The following is an 18,766-nucleotide window of genomic DNA, read 5'->3' on the forward strand; positions in this document are numbered from 1 at the left end:
TTTGCCGTACGGTCACATCAATATTGGTCAGCATATAAAAAAGGACAACGTCCAAGACCAACAGTTCATTGTCACTACTAAGACCAACTGAGAAAAAATGAATCCCTTCAAACAGCAAGTATAGAGCGTAAGACTCAAGTCCAACGAGAAACTCGGGTGTGATTCTTCGTCTCACTATCACATCACCAATGCAGTAACACATCTTAGTTATTTATGTACTAACGCCATGACAAACTACGTGCAGCTAGTGAAACTTCCAGACCACAAAACTTTACCTTATGGACATACTGATATCACCCAGTATAAAAAGGGACGACTTCCAAGAACGACACTTCATTGCGAGGACAAGCAACGAGAAAGATGAATCACTCTACGCAGATGAAAAAAGAGAAGGAACAAACATCACTGACCTCTTTCACTACCATACCGTCACAGCAAAGTGCGTCCAAGAAGGGAAAGGATTCAGTAGACCTACAGGAGTATTCTAGCATCCAAATGACTCAGACAGCGACCTCAAGAAAATTTAGAACGACAACTTACACCTGCACGGTGAAATTTAGAGACTTCGCGTCTGACATTTCAGCCGAGGAAGTAGCAGGTTTCATTACGGACCTACTTGACTCACTGTTAGAGGAACTCAAATGTCATTGCCAAGTCAAAGATCGAGGTCGTTGGAGCCTATCTATGTATCGCGACAGTTTGAACTCACCTGTATGTCTCGGATTTAGCACACCTGCAGAAATAACTTCGTCCAAACTTTTTAGGGCTATTGAAGACGTGCAGTCGATGAGAGGAAAATTTGACATCAACGAAGGAAAAGTAACCATTCATATGGTATACATTGTACCTCCATGGGAAGAAGACGATGACTGCACTTGATCTGCTTACTGATAAGTGTACCTAGCACGATGGATATAACAGCCGATTTATGAATGAAACGGATTAAGTGATGGGAAATATCTACGCTGGGACACAAGTGCTAGCTGACCAGATTTTTAACAACGTGTGAGACGAATAGAGAGAGAGAGAAACATGAACTTTGTCCTATTTGATTGCATGTTACTTGTTTTGTGTTAGCTTTTTCTTATAAATGAACATTAAATGTAAACAGGTTTACTAGAGCCAAGAACTAAATAACTAGTGAATAGGTTTGTTTGATGTAGAAATGTTTATGTATTAAATGGATAGTGCTTAGACCAAAGCACAGGCCAGAGAGCCCATGTATATACTTGAATAAATGTTTTGAACCCATACAATAGACTTTTCTTTTTTGAGCCATTATTCTCTCTGTGAGGTTTGTTTTAGAACATTTCTGTCGTCTTTTCTGTGTGTTTAAATGTGTATTTGTATGTTTGTCCCTATCTACCCTTTGTCCTTACAAATACATTAAAATCCCTATAAAATGTTTTGACCCTATAAACCTCATGACTTCACCCAAAGTTCAATTCCCATTGACATCCAGGTGACATTCCCATGTTCAATTTCCATTTACGACAAAGTGCAAACCCCATATTTTAACGTTAAAGTCCCATTGACGTTAAAGTACCGGTCCTGTTCAATTTCCATGTTCAATTCCCCTTGACGCTCTACAGTTCCATCCATGTTAAAATTTCCCATGTTAAATTCCCCTTGACGCCAGAGTGAATCGACTGTTTTTGCATGGTAAGTCCACTTGACGCTAGGGTGACCCCATATACTACTTGTGACAGATGCCGTCTATGTTAATATTAATATTAACATAAACCGAAAGGCCCTTTACAGGGCCACCCACATTTCTCGAAAAGAGATAGCCTTTCGATTGCCTACCCCCTTTTTTTAAATTTAAAAAAAAAATCCCATGTTCAATTCCCCTTGTCCCTAAAGTAGTTTTTTTTTTCTAACATGTTCAATTCCCCTTTGTCCCTAGACAAACCCAAACTCTATTCCCATGTTCAATTCCCCTTGTCCCTAGACAGACCCAAACTCTATTCCCCATGTTCAATTGCCTTTGTCCCTAGAATCGATATTTTTTTTCCATTGTTCGAATGCTTTTGTCGCTAAAATGGATATTTCCTTTTTTTTCCTTTCTCCAATGTTAAATTCCATTGTCGCTAATCTTTCCCAGGGTTTTTTGCCCATGTTAAATTTCCATTGTCGCTAATCTTACCCAGGGTGGTTAATGTTAAATTTCCATTGTCGCTAATCTTACCCAGGGGGTGTTTTTAATGCTAATTCCCATTGTCGCTAATCTCACCCCTTTCACTACTCTCACCCCATTCACTACTGATATAGTCCGGGACGACATATATGTTCCTAATTTGCATCCTTAATTGCAGATATCTATATTCTAGAAGAATGTTACTTTTTATTTGTGAGCATATCTTGGACATTTAGATATAATTAGCGATTGGCCTCGAGTGTGCCCCCACCCCCGGCTCTTTGTTCAAAACATTCGAAGGCTTTTATGTGTCCGTGTTCCCACCCTCTGATATTTAAGTGTTTTTTGTTTGTTATTTTAGTTTTTTTTTTCGTAAATAATCAAAATGAAGTTTGAAAAGAAAATCTATTTATATCATCGTTTTTTGTTACGGTTATTCAAATCGTCATGTCAAGTCATCATTTGATAATTGACAGTCATGGGCTGAATTAATGACATCATCCTTGGTTCTTTCGAGTTCTCTGTCGCAACGGATAAGCAATTGTATTGTGAAAGGCACGATAGTGCGCCTTTTTGGTAACTTTTGACGCTCTAAAGGTGATTACATTCATATACAGGTGTAAATGTAAAGTCAAATTAGAATTAAAGTAATGGTATGTTTTATCTTTTATTAAAGTGGCGAAATACATTAAAATAGTAATTATTTCCCAAATACAGATGTATCTGTCATACAACTAGCAATAAAAGCAGTTACAACCTTATATAATATATTCATAATGCATTTATTAATTAGGTACATGTACATGTTAGAAAATGTGGGACTTAAAAAGAAGGATCCACGTACCTAATCCCGGGTAGACAAATGTGTACGATACTATCCAATAACCTTTTTGAATTTTCTTTGCGTGTGTCTGTGTTTGCTTTTATGACCGATCTTGCTCTAATTGATCATATCTTTCTTTCAGATTTATAATCAACTTACTGCATTATTATTAAATGAGATAAAATATGTAACAAATAATGATAAGCAGATACCAAATTTTGTTTGACAAAAGACACTTTTTAAATATTAACACTAATTTAATACAACGGTGAGTGGAAATAGACATTGAAAAAAATGGGCAATGTAAAATTATGGTAAGACAATAATTTTAAAACAGTATTCTCACAGAAAGTGCTATACAATATACACATGTGAATGAATTTATGTGAAGACTGTGGGCAGCAACCTGTGACAACGCTGCTTCATCCGTAACGATTTGATTATCGAATGATGCTGTGTATATATTTGTCAATTTGATATGTATTATTATTATTATTATTATTTTTTCGAACCATGTGTTCCATTCTTATAAAATTACAAGAGCTCAAAACGCGGTATAAGGTATCATTTTATGCCACTTACCAATATTGTTCTCTGAGATCGTCATTTGTTTTTTAATCTAGAGATTCTGTCCAATTTTGTGCAAATTGTAGCACTTAAAGTATATTCATTTCTTTTTTTTAGAATTTCGTGAGCAGATTTTTAAGATGATTTATTGCCCACGAATAGGCAGCAATTTAACACCAAACAATTATCCCCACCCACCTAATCTGTGCCGTGAACTCAATTCATTATTTTCATCTGCTATTATTTTCATACCTGTGACATTAGCGTTTATTGCATTACATTAAAAAGATACCTCTCTATGAGCGGATGTAAAAGACAAATCTTAGATATATTTTACAACCTTCCGCAAAATAAGGGTTGGATCCAGGGGGCTGGGGTCGCAATATAAGGGTTAGATCCAGGGGGCTGGGGCATCAAAAACTATCAGGGATTCACTATTTTGCCAATATCATAGGCCGCAGAAACCATGTGTGGTGGGATTATCTATTTAAGAAATATGGTGAATATGATATAACTCTTCACGCAGAAGGCAAAAAGAAGAGTCTTTGGCTGAAACTAGGAAGTAAAGTGCTATGTGGGAGAAGTGTCTTAGTGAGGATGGTGGCATCGATATGACAATGTTTAGGATGGAGCTTACCCATGCTGGAAGTGTGACGGGCCGGAACATGGACTAATTATAAGATATATCCGACGTGTGATGGTATCCATTGCAGCAAGAAACATAAAAAGCAGAAAAAAGATCAAGGGGATATTTTTAAAAAAGTTAGTTATGACCTTCATTCAAGGCCATATCAATTTATATAATAGGGATCATAGGTATAAAGCCATGTGTAAGCACAGCGAAATAAAATCCATTTAGATTTTAAGGGTTGTCTATACGTATATCGCTTAACGTGGGAACAATAAAATAACATCCATAAAGGTAATAGGGATTCAAGGTATGACGCTGAAGGTCAGCACAATAAAATGTGATGTATGTCTATATTTTTTGTCACTCCTGGTACATGATTTTATCTAATTTTTATAATTTTTATTCATGGCTGTAAATAGTACAGAATATTTAATTAGATTTTGCCTACGTGGCCTGAATCAGTTAAGAATATAGGATCTATAAACAGATGCCTACATATGTGTTGGTAATTAATAATAATAATCTTAATTATAAGATTCAATTGAGACTCATTGGCGCTATTTTATTAATTTCTCATTGGCTGATAGGGTTTCGACGTTCCTAGAAGAATTCAGTAACTTCCCATTAGTTGGGCTAGGTCACATTAATAAGCAAATTCGACGCAAAATGAGTAGAGTTATATGTCACGTGGGGTATTTTGAAAACTATATGTGTATACAAGGAGAGAACAAAGCAATCAATTCATTCCGATCTTTAGTTCCAACCAGACGAATGCCGAACCCTGAGCCCAATCTGATTAAAATCAGATCTTCACTATCCTTCACCTAGGACAGTTGAGATCTTATTTTAATCATATTGAACCTTAGCCAGAACTTGACGTGAAGTAGATCGAGCCAGCCGATTACACACCACGCCAGAATGGAAGGATACGGTAACGCAATGCAAATGTGAATAACTATCGCGCCACCATGCCTCAAAATCATGAATTTAAGGTAAACGCCTTAGCATTTCTTAATATTCTCTTTAGATTCCCAGGACTGGCCCTTTCCTGTTCGGCGAACTACAACCAAATGTGCTTGCTCCCGCTGGGTGGTAATACTGCTTCACTTGAAATAGGACGTCTTCATCCCATGCGGAATCACGTGACCAAAATCTAACACGCTAAGTGGTGCTAAGGCTACTTAATTTTTTCAAGAAAGCGTTTGATCAGATTAGGGATGTGTATCATGCCTTGAAGTAACTGACCTGTTGTCAAAGTTAACCATTCTTCGAGACTGGCTTTTAATAAGCATTTGTTTCGAGAATGATGCCATATAGCGCACGACTAAATTTTGAACCGCTCCGGTGGCTTAGTGGTTAGAGCGTCTACCTCGGATGCGGGAGGTCGTGGGTTCGATCCCCGGCCGAGTCATACCAAAGACTTACAAAAATGGTACTAATAGCTGCCTCGCTTGGCACTCAGCATTAAGAGGCTAGTGTTAGGACTGGTAGGCCTGGTGTCAGGATAATGTGACTGGGTGGGACATCATGCTACATGTCTGCGGCATGATGTCCCAGTGCTAGACATCAGTAGTATATGGGGATACCCTGGCGTCAAGGGGAATTTAACATGGGGAAATTTAACATGGGGTGAATGGGGAATGGAACATATCGACAAGGATTGGGATACCCTGGCGTCAAGGGGAATTTAACATGCGAATATATCGTGGGACTGTCTAGCGTCAAGGGAAAATGTACATGGGAATATATCGTGGATTATAATCACTGATATAACATGAAAGAAAAACAAATTTGCAAGAAAGCCATTTCTTTTCGAGGCCTATGAATGACCCCTGCATTCACTTCACCTATTATATAATATTCACACACGCAGAGGCGCAAAATTAGTGATGGGAATCGGTCAGAAATTCATAATCGATAATCGGTTCCACTTAACCAACTGATAATCGATTATAATCGGTTACTAAGAGCAAATTTTAATTTTTGTTTGGTATTTAGTTATATCTTTGATCAACAGTTCAAGATGTTAGTAAAGGTTCAGGAGTAATCTCTTTTAATGACATGCATACTTTAACCTGATAATAATATTACATTTTTGTCTATTGTGTTGTGTGCTATTTTTGTTCTTCATCTTTGTTAAATGAATGGAACTTTTTATGGCTGATAAATCATATGCAACTGAAATAATGCTACAATCCCACAAAATCCTTTCATTCATATGTGATGTGTCTATAATTTTAAGTGTAGAAGGACATGTTTTTCTTAATTGTCATTCTTTACAAATACTACAAATGAGGTTGTATTTAAAACTGAAACAAATCAACAAAATGTGTTTAAATTTATTAACTCAACTATTTAACAACTTGGTCCTGTAATAATGGCTATATGTTCATAATTATAAAATTTTGCACCTATGAAATATATGGTTTTATATTTGTAGTTGTGAAGGGAATTAATAAATTTCAGGTCAACTTTAGCGGCTTGGAGTTTTACTAACCTTTGTGCTTTGCATACAACTAAAATTTAGTCTCCCTTTACACAACTCGATTATGGAGTTTCACAATCGATTATCTTATTGGTTCGCTCAACCAACTGATGATCGATTATAATCAATCATCGGAACAACACTACGCAAAATCATAACCATAATCTACCATTCACATACGCGAAGAAGCAAAATAACATAGCCATAATCTACTATCAACACACGCGAAGCAGCACAATCATAACCATAATCTATTATCCACACACGCGAAGAAGCAAACTTAAACCCAAACTCTACTATCCACACACGGGAAGAAGCAAAAAACTAAACACCAATCTACTATTCACACACGCGAAGAAGCCAAAACATAACCTCAATATACTTTCCACACACGGGAAGGAGAAAAACAAACCCTTATTATACCATCTACAAACCCAAATATATACTATCCACACACGAGAAGGAGCCAAAACATAATCAAACTATACTATCCACACACGCCGAGAAGCAGAAACATAACCAAACTATAATATTCACACACGGGGAGAAGCCAAAACATAACCATAATATACTATCCACACACGCTAAGAAGCAAACTTAAACCCAAACTCTACTATCCACACACGCGAAGAAGCAAAATCAAACACAAAATATACGATCCACACACGTCAAGAAGCCAAATTAAACCCTAACTATACTATCCACACACGCGAAGAAGCCACAACATAACCACAATCTACTATCCACACACGGGAAGAAGCAGAAAACAAACCCCAATCTACTATCCACACACGGGAAGAAGCAACAAAAAAGCCCACCAATCTACTATTCACACACGCGAAGAAGCCAAAACATAACCATAATCTACTATCCACACACGCAGAGAAGCAAAAACTAACCTTTATTATGCTATCCACACACGCGGAGAAGCCAAATCATAACCATAATACACTATCCACACGCGCGAAGAAGCCAAATCAAACCCAAAATCTACCATCCACACAGAAGGGAAGGTTAAATAACCACACACTCTACTATCCACACAAACGTACGTGAGCGCTTACAAAACCCAATAATCTACTATCCACACACGCGAAGAAGCAAATTTATAATCATAATCTACTATCCACACACTGGAAGAAGCCAGATTAAAACCAAATTCTACTATCCACACACGCGGAGAAGCAAACAACTAAACACACATTTACTATCCTTTTAATATTTGATGTGGCAAGAAGAAATGGTACAATACGCAACAAAGGGATTGTAAGTTACACTCCAATCTGTCTGCACTGCAGTGGTAACAACGCTCTTGCGTTGGCATTATTTTGCCACACTACCTTAAAAAAAAAACAATGCATCACTCAATGAGATCGAGAGATTGAGTGAACAACGGTGGTAAATCCAATAGGATTACAGAACCAACACGACCAGTGAAGAAATAAATTTGTTTGATACCTCATGAAGATTTTTTTTACAATCTAGTAGACCCAAAAGTGACTTGTAGAAAAAATTTAGAACGATGACATACACCTACACGGTTACATTAAATGGTTTAAGTCAATGGCTGCTATTTCTTTGTTATTAAATGTTAATACAAACGATATGTGTGAAAGGCAAAGCTAACACACGCACGCACACGCATACAAGTGTTACTGCATTTGAGTGACAGTAGAACTGCCTGTACTTTAGTCTGGAGTGTTTTGAGAGATGGACATATAGACTTAACATTACAGTGGATAGAGAAAGAAAGAATGGTAAAGAAAAAACAAATGCAGGACACCATTTTTGGTTCCGTTATTCTTGCGGTATTATAGGACAAAGATTATTGAGACAACCATTCTATGTGAAATATGTTCCTTGTTTTCATTCATTCATCAATTTCATAAAAAGGTAATGCGATATTTATTGTCGACTGACTGCATAACATTTGCTTAACATATCTCAGATTTAAGATATATCCTGTGTTTCGCAGCACACACTAAAAACAATGCTGCAAAGTTTTCACAAATCTAAGGGTGGAGAAGAAAGAAAAGAAACAGCACTATAACGCTCCTTGTTCTATCCACAGTCTAAAATGAGAGAAAGTAGGTTGAATATTGTTACATATTTTCTGAACGTGTGTTTTTGTTTTAAAATTCAGAGTTAACCATGGGCAGGGTTATAAAGTGCAATGCTACTCGCGTCATTCTTGAACATTGTTACATTTTTTCCGAAGATGTGTTTTACTTTTAGATTTCAGAGATAACCATAGGCAGGGTTATACAGTGCAGTGTCACTCGCGTCATTCTTGAAAAAGCCTTCTGTTTGTTTCCTTTCTTGAAAAAAACGGTAGATCTAATGTTAGAATTTCTTCCGTGACACATTGCAATGCAAAAATAAAGAGAAAGCTACGATACCTGAATTGTACAAGCTCGTCGACTGAAGATTTAATTTCATCCAATGATTTACTGATTTACAATTTAAAAGGATGTAAGTGTTTAAAAAAAAATTACATGACAAACGGAACAGTTCACAGAAATATGGTGACTACTGATCACAATTTTGGAGAGGTATCTTCAAACAGGCACAGATACCATAAGGATTTCAATCAAAGCTACTATGATGGAGAGTGTTATTCCTACTGTAGAACATATCAAGCAGCAGGGAGGGCGAATCCTACAAAATTTAGAAGGTTCCAAATGTCGAAATAAACCCTCCAAAAAAAAAGGGTTTCAACCGGAAATAACGTCGACTACGTTTCAAGAGGAACCCTTGGGGGAAGAAACCTCCTGGGGGGGAAGGCCTCCTGAATTAGTCCAAATACGGTTTCTGGTTGAAAAACCTATTAATGGCGCTTCGATTTACCAAATGAACCAATTCGTTGTCGTCGCCCTCCCTGCTGCTATGAATTAAAAATTTATGTTCTTGATAATGGCAAATATTGAAGAAGCGTATACCACTAGATTAGCTCGAGAGCGACTAGAAGCAATCAAAAAATTTCTTCCTGTGAGAGATTCTGTAAGACAAAAATTACAAGCGCGGCAAGAAGCACACGTTGAATATGCTACAGGCACAGAACAATTATTTAAACCCGTTACAACAGCTACTGAAAGGGCTGCGGCGGTCACTGAAAGAGCTTTATTGGGGGATCCTAAGGATGATATTAAGGAGGAAGAGGAGAGAAGAAGGGGTATTCTTCCAATATTAAAACAGACCGCTGAGTAGACTGAGAAAATAGCAGCGAGAACTAAAAAGACAAAAAAGATTTTACGAGATCTTCCAACTGATATAGCTGCAGCTCAACCTCTACCATTCGATGAAGAAGGAATACTTAGAACTATCAGCGAAATTCGTACTGAAGTCGCTGGCGTAAAAGAAAAACTCGCGCCTAAACCCAAATCAGCAAAGGAAAGAGTTGAGCTGGATGCAAAATTTACCGGGTATTTTATTGAAAATTTAGAGAAATACCAGAAGAAGAATTACCTTCTGCAATATTATTGCATTTAAGTAATAAAGTCCGGATTTTAAAACCACAATATGCCACCATAACAGATGACAAATTTGTTAAATGGTTGTATCGCGTGTATCACAAAAAGAATGAAGTCAAAAATGAAGAATATAATAAATTGATAAGGGGCATGAAAGAACTTGCTGATTCTGCATCACTACTACCATCACCTCTCTATTCACCGCCTGAGGAGGAATCTTCATCACCGCAACAAACAAAATCACAACCTCAGTCGGAACCTCAGTCCAAAATCCCTGCAAAACTGTCATTATTCCCTGTTGAAATGTTTACTGAAGATGCTCTTAAGACTTTTAATGACCAGGATAAATTATTCGACATTGCTGTGCGTGGTTATAAGTTTGGAAAAAAATATCTGACCCAAGAATACGCTGAAACTGCTATATCACCTGCAGGTTGGATTTCTTCATTATATTTTGCCTCTAAAAATTTGCGTGTTAAACTAAAGGATCCGGGGTATTTAAATTTGAAAGAGAGGGTTGAGGCATATAAACAGTCTCAAAAAAAAAAAAAAACACCCAGTGCTACTGGCAGTGGTTTAGGAAGTGGTTTCATTGACTGTCCTAACAATATCTTTAATGATGCGCAACGGCTAGAAGTTATCATAGGAGGAAAGCGAGCTGGGAATAACTCACTAGAAATAATTAATGAAGCAGCTGATATCTGTCGGCGATTATTTCAAGGTGGTATCATGGATATCGATATCTACCGAGAGTTTATTAATGAGCTCGTTGATGACTATCATAGTGACTAGTTGTTAGATAAATAAATAATTATATAAAATGATCATACACGATTCTCGTCGTATGTCAGTTATGGTCAGGGTGGTAAATTCACGATTGCCAGTATACAAGATGACTTACGGAGATGGATTTGGTGATGTTGTTCAGGGTTTATTCGCGAGGATAGCTATTGTCTATTGTGTCATTGGGGCAGCCATTGCCAATTTGAGTTTGCAACAAGGAGACAAACAATTGTGGACCATTTTATTGAGCAGTTGCATCGGTTACCTGCTTCCCAATCCCTCTCTGAAACTCTCCTCGAACGGGAACAACGGGAATCTTGTGTATAGTGCCAGTCACCACTCCAACAACTACAACCCCATTTTGGGCGGAGACACTCCTTTGACTTCCAGTAACTGCTCGGACAGCCACAGAACTCTGGAATTATGAGTCACCATAACCAATTTTACTTAACCTTACCCAGTGACAGTTCCATGGAGGTGTTTCCCAACAACACTTTGTGCTGTTACACGGCCAAATTACCTCAGGTCATCCAATTAGATCACGAAGCCCATTGGGAAGTGGCTTTAGTGGAAATGATTCACCCAATCAAATTTTTTTTCAGTGGAAGTTCATGACGAGCAAATGCAACAATACTTGGATACCCATGTAAAATATGAGAAGAAAACACCTATCACAAAAAGTCAAATGTCGACCTATCACTTGTTTATTCACCCAGGCTATTATGTTAGCGGACAACATTTGTTGAGCAACTCTGCATCCACGTTTAATGTTGTGTTTCTTAAAGCTTTGGAGAGTGTCAAAAAAAGTATCACCCTTGAGTACCATAAAGTAGCTCGTCGATTCCTGATGAAATTTCCTGAGGGGAGCAAAGTGTTGTCTATTTTATTTTGTCCTGAATTGTTTGACATGTTGGGCGGGGACATGGAGATGAGGATGACAATGATCAGGAAAATCGAAATAGCAGTGATTTCCGACAACGATTCTTTTTGACAAGTTTTTTCGTTCCCGGTAGAGCTGAACCAAGGACTGCATTTGATATTTGTGTACTCCGATGTGGTGGAGTATAACGTGGTGGGACACACCTCCGTACCGTTACTGCATGTCATTCCTTTCAAGGTGGATTCTGCCACGAACGCTGACGAGGAAGATGGAAACACTTATCACGTTCACAGCGAATTTGTACATCCTCACTATTTGCACGTCAGCAAGTCTTAGTTGGACACGGTCAAAATTGGTATAAAAGGAGACAAAATATTCCATTCACCAAAGGAAAAGTCACGGTGAAACTCTATTTTCGAAAACGGTTCTCTAAGGACTCGTAAGTCATGTATCCAGTGTACCGAGACGATGCTCTACAGCGAGGACATGATTTAGAAGATATGTTAAAATCAGCCTTTCGTTCGGTGGTTCCGGTGTTGAAACCAATGGTGACACGAGGATTGCACGCCTTGAAAGATGCCGCACTGAATCAAGGCAAAGAATTTCTCCAAAATGTCATCATCGACAAACAAAACCCTAAAGAAGCATTCTTGAGAGCAGGCAAAAATGTCTTGCTGCAAACGGGCAAAGACATTTTGGGCCGAAAAGAAACGCCTATAAATGCCCTGCACGCTGCCGAGTCAGGCATTCCTACTTCCCTGACGAAACAGCAAGGACAAGGCAGAAAGAGACGACGAAGTAAAACACCCCATCACTAGGCTTTACACCTCTAAAGCTCGAAAGACAAAGAAAAAAAGAACAGTTCGAGACTTAGACGTTTTTGATTATTAAATTATTGAGAAACAGAAAAATAATGCACCGAGAGTCTTGCGCTTGTTCCAAGTAGGAACTGGATCTGTTTGCCATGCCGCCTACCATGATGACGATGAAAGACTCTCAGTGGGTGGAATTTCACCCCGTCTACTCTTTGTCGGATTCAGCTCTCATTGAGTTTGATATCAAAGGTCAGCCCGAAGATTATATTGATCTGAATAGCAGTTACCTGCACTTGAAAGTCAAAGTGATCAAAACGGACAACACTAATCCCGCAGACGTTGCTAGAGTAGCTCCTGTCAACAATTTCATGCATTCCTTGTTCAGCGAAGTGGACTTGTACTTGAATAACAAAGTGGTCAGCAGCAGCATGGATACTTACCCTTATCGAGCATACCTGGAAAATCTCTTGACGTACGGAAAAGAAGCCAAGAACACTCATCTGGATACTTGCGTGGTATGAAAACCTGACACAGCGGGTGAGAACACGTTTAACGACACAGCCCTGACAGAAGAGGGCAATGTTCACAATGTGGGGTTTAACACACGTAGAAATAAAATTCTGCAAGGACGTAGTTTAGAACTGATGGATCGTTTGCATTTGGACATGTGGTTACAAGAAAAGTTTTTGTTGAACGGTGTGGATATTCGCCTGAGACTTAATCGTAGCAGTGCCGCTTTCCATTTCCTGGCCAATCCTAATGAGTACAATACCATCATCCAAGAAGCCAGGCTCTACTTGCGTCGTGTGGAAGTGTTGCCTAAAGTGGGAAACGACATCAGCCACACTTTGAGCAGAACGACCGCCAAGTATCGGATACGTCGTGTGGAAGTGAAAACGTTCACTACTCCTGCTGGACAGACATCCATGATCGAAGATCATCTGTTCCAAGGAAAGCTGCCCAAGTCTTTAATCCTTAGTATCGTCAAGAATTCAGCCTTCAACGGAACCTACAATGAAAATCCTTTCCAGTTTCAACATTACAATGTGTCCAAAATCGAAGTCAGTCACGATGGCAAGACCTTGTGTACCAGAACTTTCGAACCTAAGTTTGGTAACGAAAAGAATTACTTGAGGTCTTTCTGGTCCCTGTACGAAGCTACCGGACAGTTAGGAACCAACACCAGTCACGGCATATCGTACGACGATTATGCAGGAGGCTACGCTTTGTGGGCTTTTGATTTCACTCCAGACCAAGGGAGCGACGAGGGACATTTCCACCCTATAAAATCCGGTCAGATTCGTGTGGAACTTCAGTTTGCGAATCCAATACCCGCAGATAACACAGTGAACGTCATCCTGTATGCCGATTTTGACAATACGATAGTAATCAACAGTTTGAGAGAAGTCATTCTAGACTATTAGAAGCCATGGAAGGCTGTTATTCCTCTTTACCTAGTGGAGAAACTTTGGACGTGGAATATAAAGAGACCATGAAAAGAGAACCCCAAGACAAAGACGAAAAGGACCTAGTGATAAAGTTCTGATGGCCAGAACAAGAAGAACATGTAGTCTCCTGTTTTGCTATATACCTGGCAGAAACAATTACGGAATGGATCAAGAAAGATTGCAATGGATGTCAAAACGATCATCCCAGTCAAATTCAACACGATAAATGTCTGATGTTGAGTCAAGAAGAAAAATTGGACGAATATCTGGACGAAGCTTGGAGTCTCATCTCGGACGAAGACGTGTTACATCGGTGGTATAAAGGCTTGCGTGACCATTCTTGTCCTACATTAACAACTCAAGAGATCCGTCGCATTGAAGCTCTCTTAGCTCAAAGTGCAGAACCAAAACGAAGAAAAGATTACTTGTCAGACAAATTCAAATAGAAAGTCAGGATCGAATTGATCACTTATTATTGCCTGTGAAGAAAAAAAACAACACAAACATGGATACCTGGGAACTGTGTTACTTTTTGAACCACAGTTCGTACACTGCTTCTTGGAATCCTGTCGTATGTACTAAAGATGAACTCCCTCATCACAAACCTCAAGACCATCAAGCTTATGTGATCAACACGGACGAAAGTCATCTCCCAGGAACCCACTGGGTAGCCGTCTACTTTCCTCAAGAAGGATGTGTGGAATATTTCGATTCGTATGGATTGCCCCCTTTGGAAGACGATATCATTGACTTTATGAGAAGAAATGCTCAGACCACACGATTCAATAATGTGAAATTACAAGGCACAGATTCATTGGTGTGTAGACAATATTGTGTGTATTTTATACATCAACGCAGTCTGGGAAATTCTTTAGAACATTTAGTGAATCATTTTGATCGTCATTCTTCTAGAAACGATGAGAAAGTAGATCGTTGGTTTTGTGACCATTATGGTTATCTTTTGTCTTTAGCTAGGAAACGTAGTGTACATCAATGGTCCAATGACTTCCAACAGTGGAAATCACAATTCATTTCAACCTTGTCCAAAATAGATGCCTAGTCGAAAAAAATGTTTGTTAGTTAATTGAATGGTTAATGTTAAAAAAAAATTGTGAATTGTTAGTTATGAGTTATTAGAATAAAAGACGTTGTGTTTTGAAAAAATGCGTTTGTCGTTTGTTTTTTTGCTATGGATATCATGAACCATGCTCTGTGACTTCTCTCTATCCCTCACATAACACAAATTTAGCGTTCCGACTCGAAACCGTGTAGGGATGTTTTCCTTGGCGTCTGCGCTTTTACCATAAAGGCGGAGTAGTCTCCAGTCTGACCATCCATTGTCGACTCATCCTCCTACGAAGATGTGCTCAAGATTAGCCAAGCTGAACGAAGCCTACGTCAATTTGCATCGTGTCAGGCAAAGTCTGATACCGAAGCCTGAAGAGTTGTTGTGGGGTTTAACGCCATTTTTCAGCACGATAGGCTATACATGGCGGCCAGTATTAATGGTGGAGGAAGAACCCGGAAAACCCCGGAAAGAACCACCGACCCACGAGAAGCTACTGGCAGGCTTTCTCACATGCCCACATTGGCTGAATCTTAGACTCGAACCACCGCAGACAGAGGTGAGATGGCAGTGATCCGTACCGTAACGAAGAGCGCTTTAGACCACTCGGCCACTCGGGGCCCCAAGCCTGAAGAGATAGAGAATGTCAGAATGTTACAAGTCACTGAAGACCTGATAGAAGAGCTCTTCAGAGAGGAAGTCAAGAAGGAGAAAGAAGAATGGACAGAGAAGTACAGACTTCAGAAACAGCAGAGACAACAGAGACAGCGGCAACAGCAAAAGTAGCAGCGTGAATGTAATGGGTCATTCATAGTCCTCGAAAAGAAATGGCTTTCTTGCCTCAAATTTGTCTCTCATGTTGTATCAGTATTTATAATCCACGATATATTCCTATGTTCATTTTCCATCAACGCTAGACAGTCCCACGATATATTCCCATGTTTATTTTCCCTTGACGCTAGACAGTCCCACGATATATTCGCATGTCAAATTCCCCTTGACGCCAGGGTATCCCAATCCTTGCCGATATGTTCCATTCCCCATTCACTCCATATTAAATTTTTCCATGTTAAATTCCCCTTGAGGCCAGGGTACAACCCCCTAGTTTAACATTAAAGTCCCCTTGACGCTAGGGTATCCCCATACACTACTGACATCACTATAAACTGTCACACTGCAGACATCGTAGCGATATGACTGAAAAATTATTAAAGCTACGTTAAACATCTAAATTACACACACACACTCTCTCTCTCTCTCTCTCTCTCTCTCTCTCTCTCTATATATATATATATATATATATATATATATATATATATATATTAAAATATTAATCTGTTAGCATATCATATATGAATTTGTCCTGTTCAGTTTGACATGAAACTGTTCTGCTTATATAATGACAATTCTGAGTCTATGTTATTCACACAAATGGCAATGTAGAGAATTGTACTCCTCACAAAAACATGTGAGTTTATAATACCATGTTATTCATATAATTTCAAATGAAATCATGATCATGGTACTTTGTTAATCTAATAAATATGACATTTATGATACAGTTTCATTCATTTGATGACCATGAAATTTATGACACTGCCTCATTCATTTGATGAACATGAAATTTATAACACTGCCTCATTTATTTGATGAACATGAATTTATGACACTTTCATTCATTTGATGAACACGAAATTTATGACACTGCACATTCATTTGATGAACATAAATATATGACACTGTTTCATTCATTTGATAAACATGAATTTATGACACTTTCATTCATTTCGGTCTGGTGTCAGGATAATGTGACTGGGTGGGACATCATGCTACATATCTGCGGCATGATGCACCAGTGCAAGACATCACTATAAACTGCCACACTGCTGACATCGTAGCGGTATGACTGAAATTTGTTTAAAGCTACGTTAAAAATCCAAATCACACACACAGACACACACACACACAAACAGAGTAACTTTGGTTGGAAGATGAGATTGAAAAGAAGTTATGCCGACGACTGTTTGACTAAAAAGGGGTGTAGACTATTTATATAGTTGTTTCTCAGCGAGGTACTGATGTGGACATGTAAATGACCAGCAACACTTCTTGACTTCAGTGATGAAACAGATGGTACGAAACCTCAAATCATCGGGAGTGGTGGATTTTAAATCGACGAGTACAAAGCATGAAGTGTTTGAGTTGCATCGTCGTACACATAATTCAGACAGTGAGTTCCTAACTGTTTGGTTAACAGTAGCACTTGAGATTTATCTCTTGGATTTTTAATCAAGACCACATAGTGTGCATTGTGACTGATGATAATATGTGCTTTACTTTATTGAAACAAATTTTGTGTAATGTAAATGACACTGGCATAACGATGATGGACTTGGAGTGTAAACCAAAGTTTAATTTCTTTTTCGTCTTCTCCTAACGAAGATAAGTTAGATCACATGTTTGACAAATTCGGTTTTTCCTGAACCGCTATGTCCAGCAGTCATCATGTTAAAGGGATGGCGATGATACAGTGCCTCCCAACTTTCACTATCTAACATTTCTTCAATCATTGGAGAGAAGAGGAGGACAAGGAAGAAAATGTGGCCATGGCTATGGTTTTTAGAATTCTGAGAATAACATCGACGACAGAAGTATTTTATACTTCGGAGACACGTTTAATGTGTGTTCAAACAACTTTCCATGTCAAAAATTTAAAATACGTAACCACATACATTGATAAGACAAAATATAATACATACATCAATACGATACTAATTAAAATTGCCAAAGCTGCATATAAACAAGTCAATGTACAACATACTGGATTAAAGTGTGCCCCAGGAAATCTAGGCAAAGCCTTTAATGTTTTAGTCTGCACACCTTATAAAGTCTAATATTTCCTGAGTTTTTTCTGCCTCATTCGTTTCGATGTGTACGAGGTTCTTTCTTGAAGTTGTAAGAGGTCTTCCTCTGTATCAGGTTCTTTTTCCACTGTTTATATCATGGTCATGTTCAGTTCTGGAAATGGTTCTTAGTGAGCTTCTTTTCTTGGATCAATTCCACTGACACAAATCTTTTTCATAGTTAACTACTTCTTACGTACAAACATCAAAGCCAAAAGGTTTCCTGTCAGGTACGTCTTTACAGGTATGATCTGCTGAGGTCTGCCACAAGCTACACACAAGCATACAAAGTCGATAAAGTGCAATCAATCTCTCCTTCACACAGAGGAGGAGAAGGGTATTTGGATAAAGTATCCATCAGAAATGACAGAATGAGTCTCTCGTGCACACTTAAACTTGGAGTAGTGACCATAATGATGTCTTTGCATGTACGGTTGATAAATAATCCACACTGAATCTGATGGAATCGAAATCCGAGAAATGTAGTCATTAAGATGCAAACAACATATCGTCCAAAATTAAATGGAAACAAATGTTGAAAAAAGATTTTGGTAATCCTCCGAGGTTTCAAAAATATCATTGACTTCCTTCCAAGGAATCTGTTGCAACACTACTGATAAAGGTCGTACCATGGGGGCAATCTGTTATATCCAGGTCGGGTTTTGTGTTTGAAATAGTATCTTCCAAGAATCAGTCTTTGTATACTTTGGAAATAAGCATAACTTAAAAATCAAGAAATGATCCTGAATTTGTGTTTC

Source organism: Sinohyriopsis cumingii, chromosome 2 (assembly GCF_028554795.1).
Source record: "Sinohyriopsis cumingii isolate HCF-2022 chromosome 2, ASM2855479v2, whole genome shotgun sequence".
NCBI lineage: Eukaryota > Metazoa > Mollusca > Bivalvia > Unionida > Unionidae > Sinohyriopsis > Sinohyriopsis cumingii.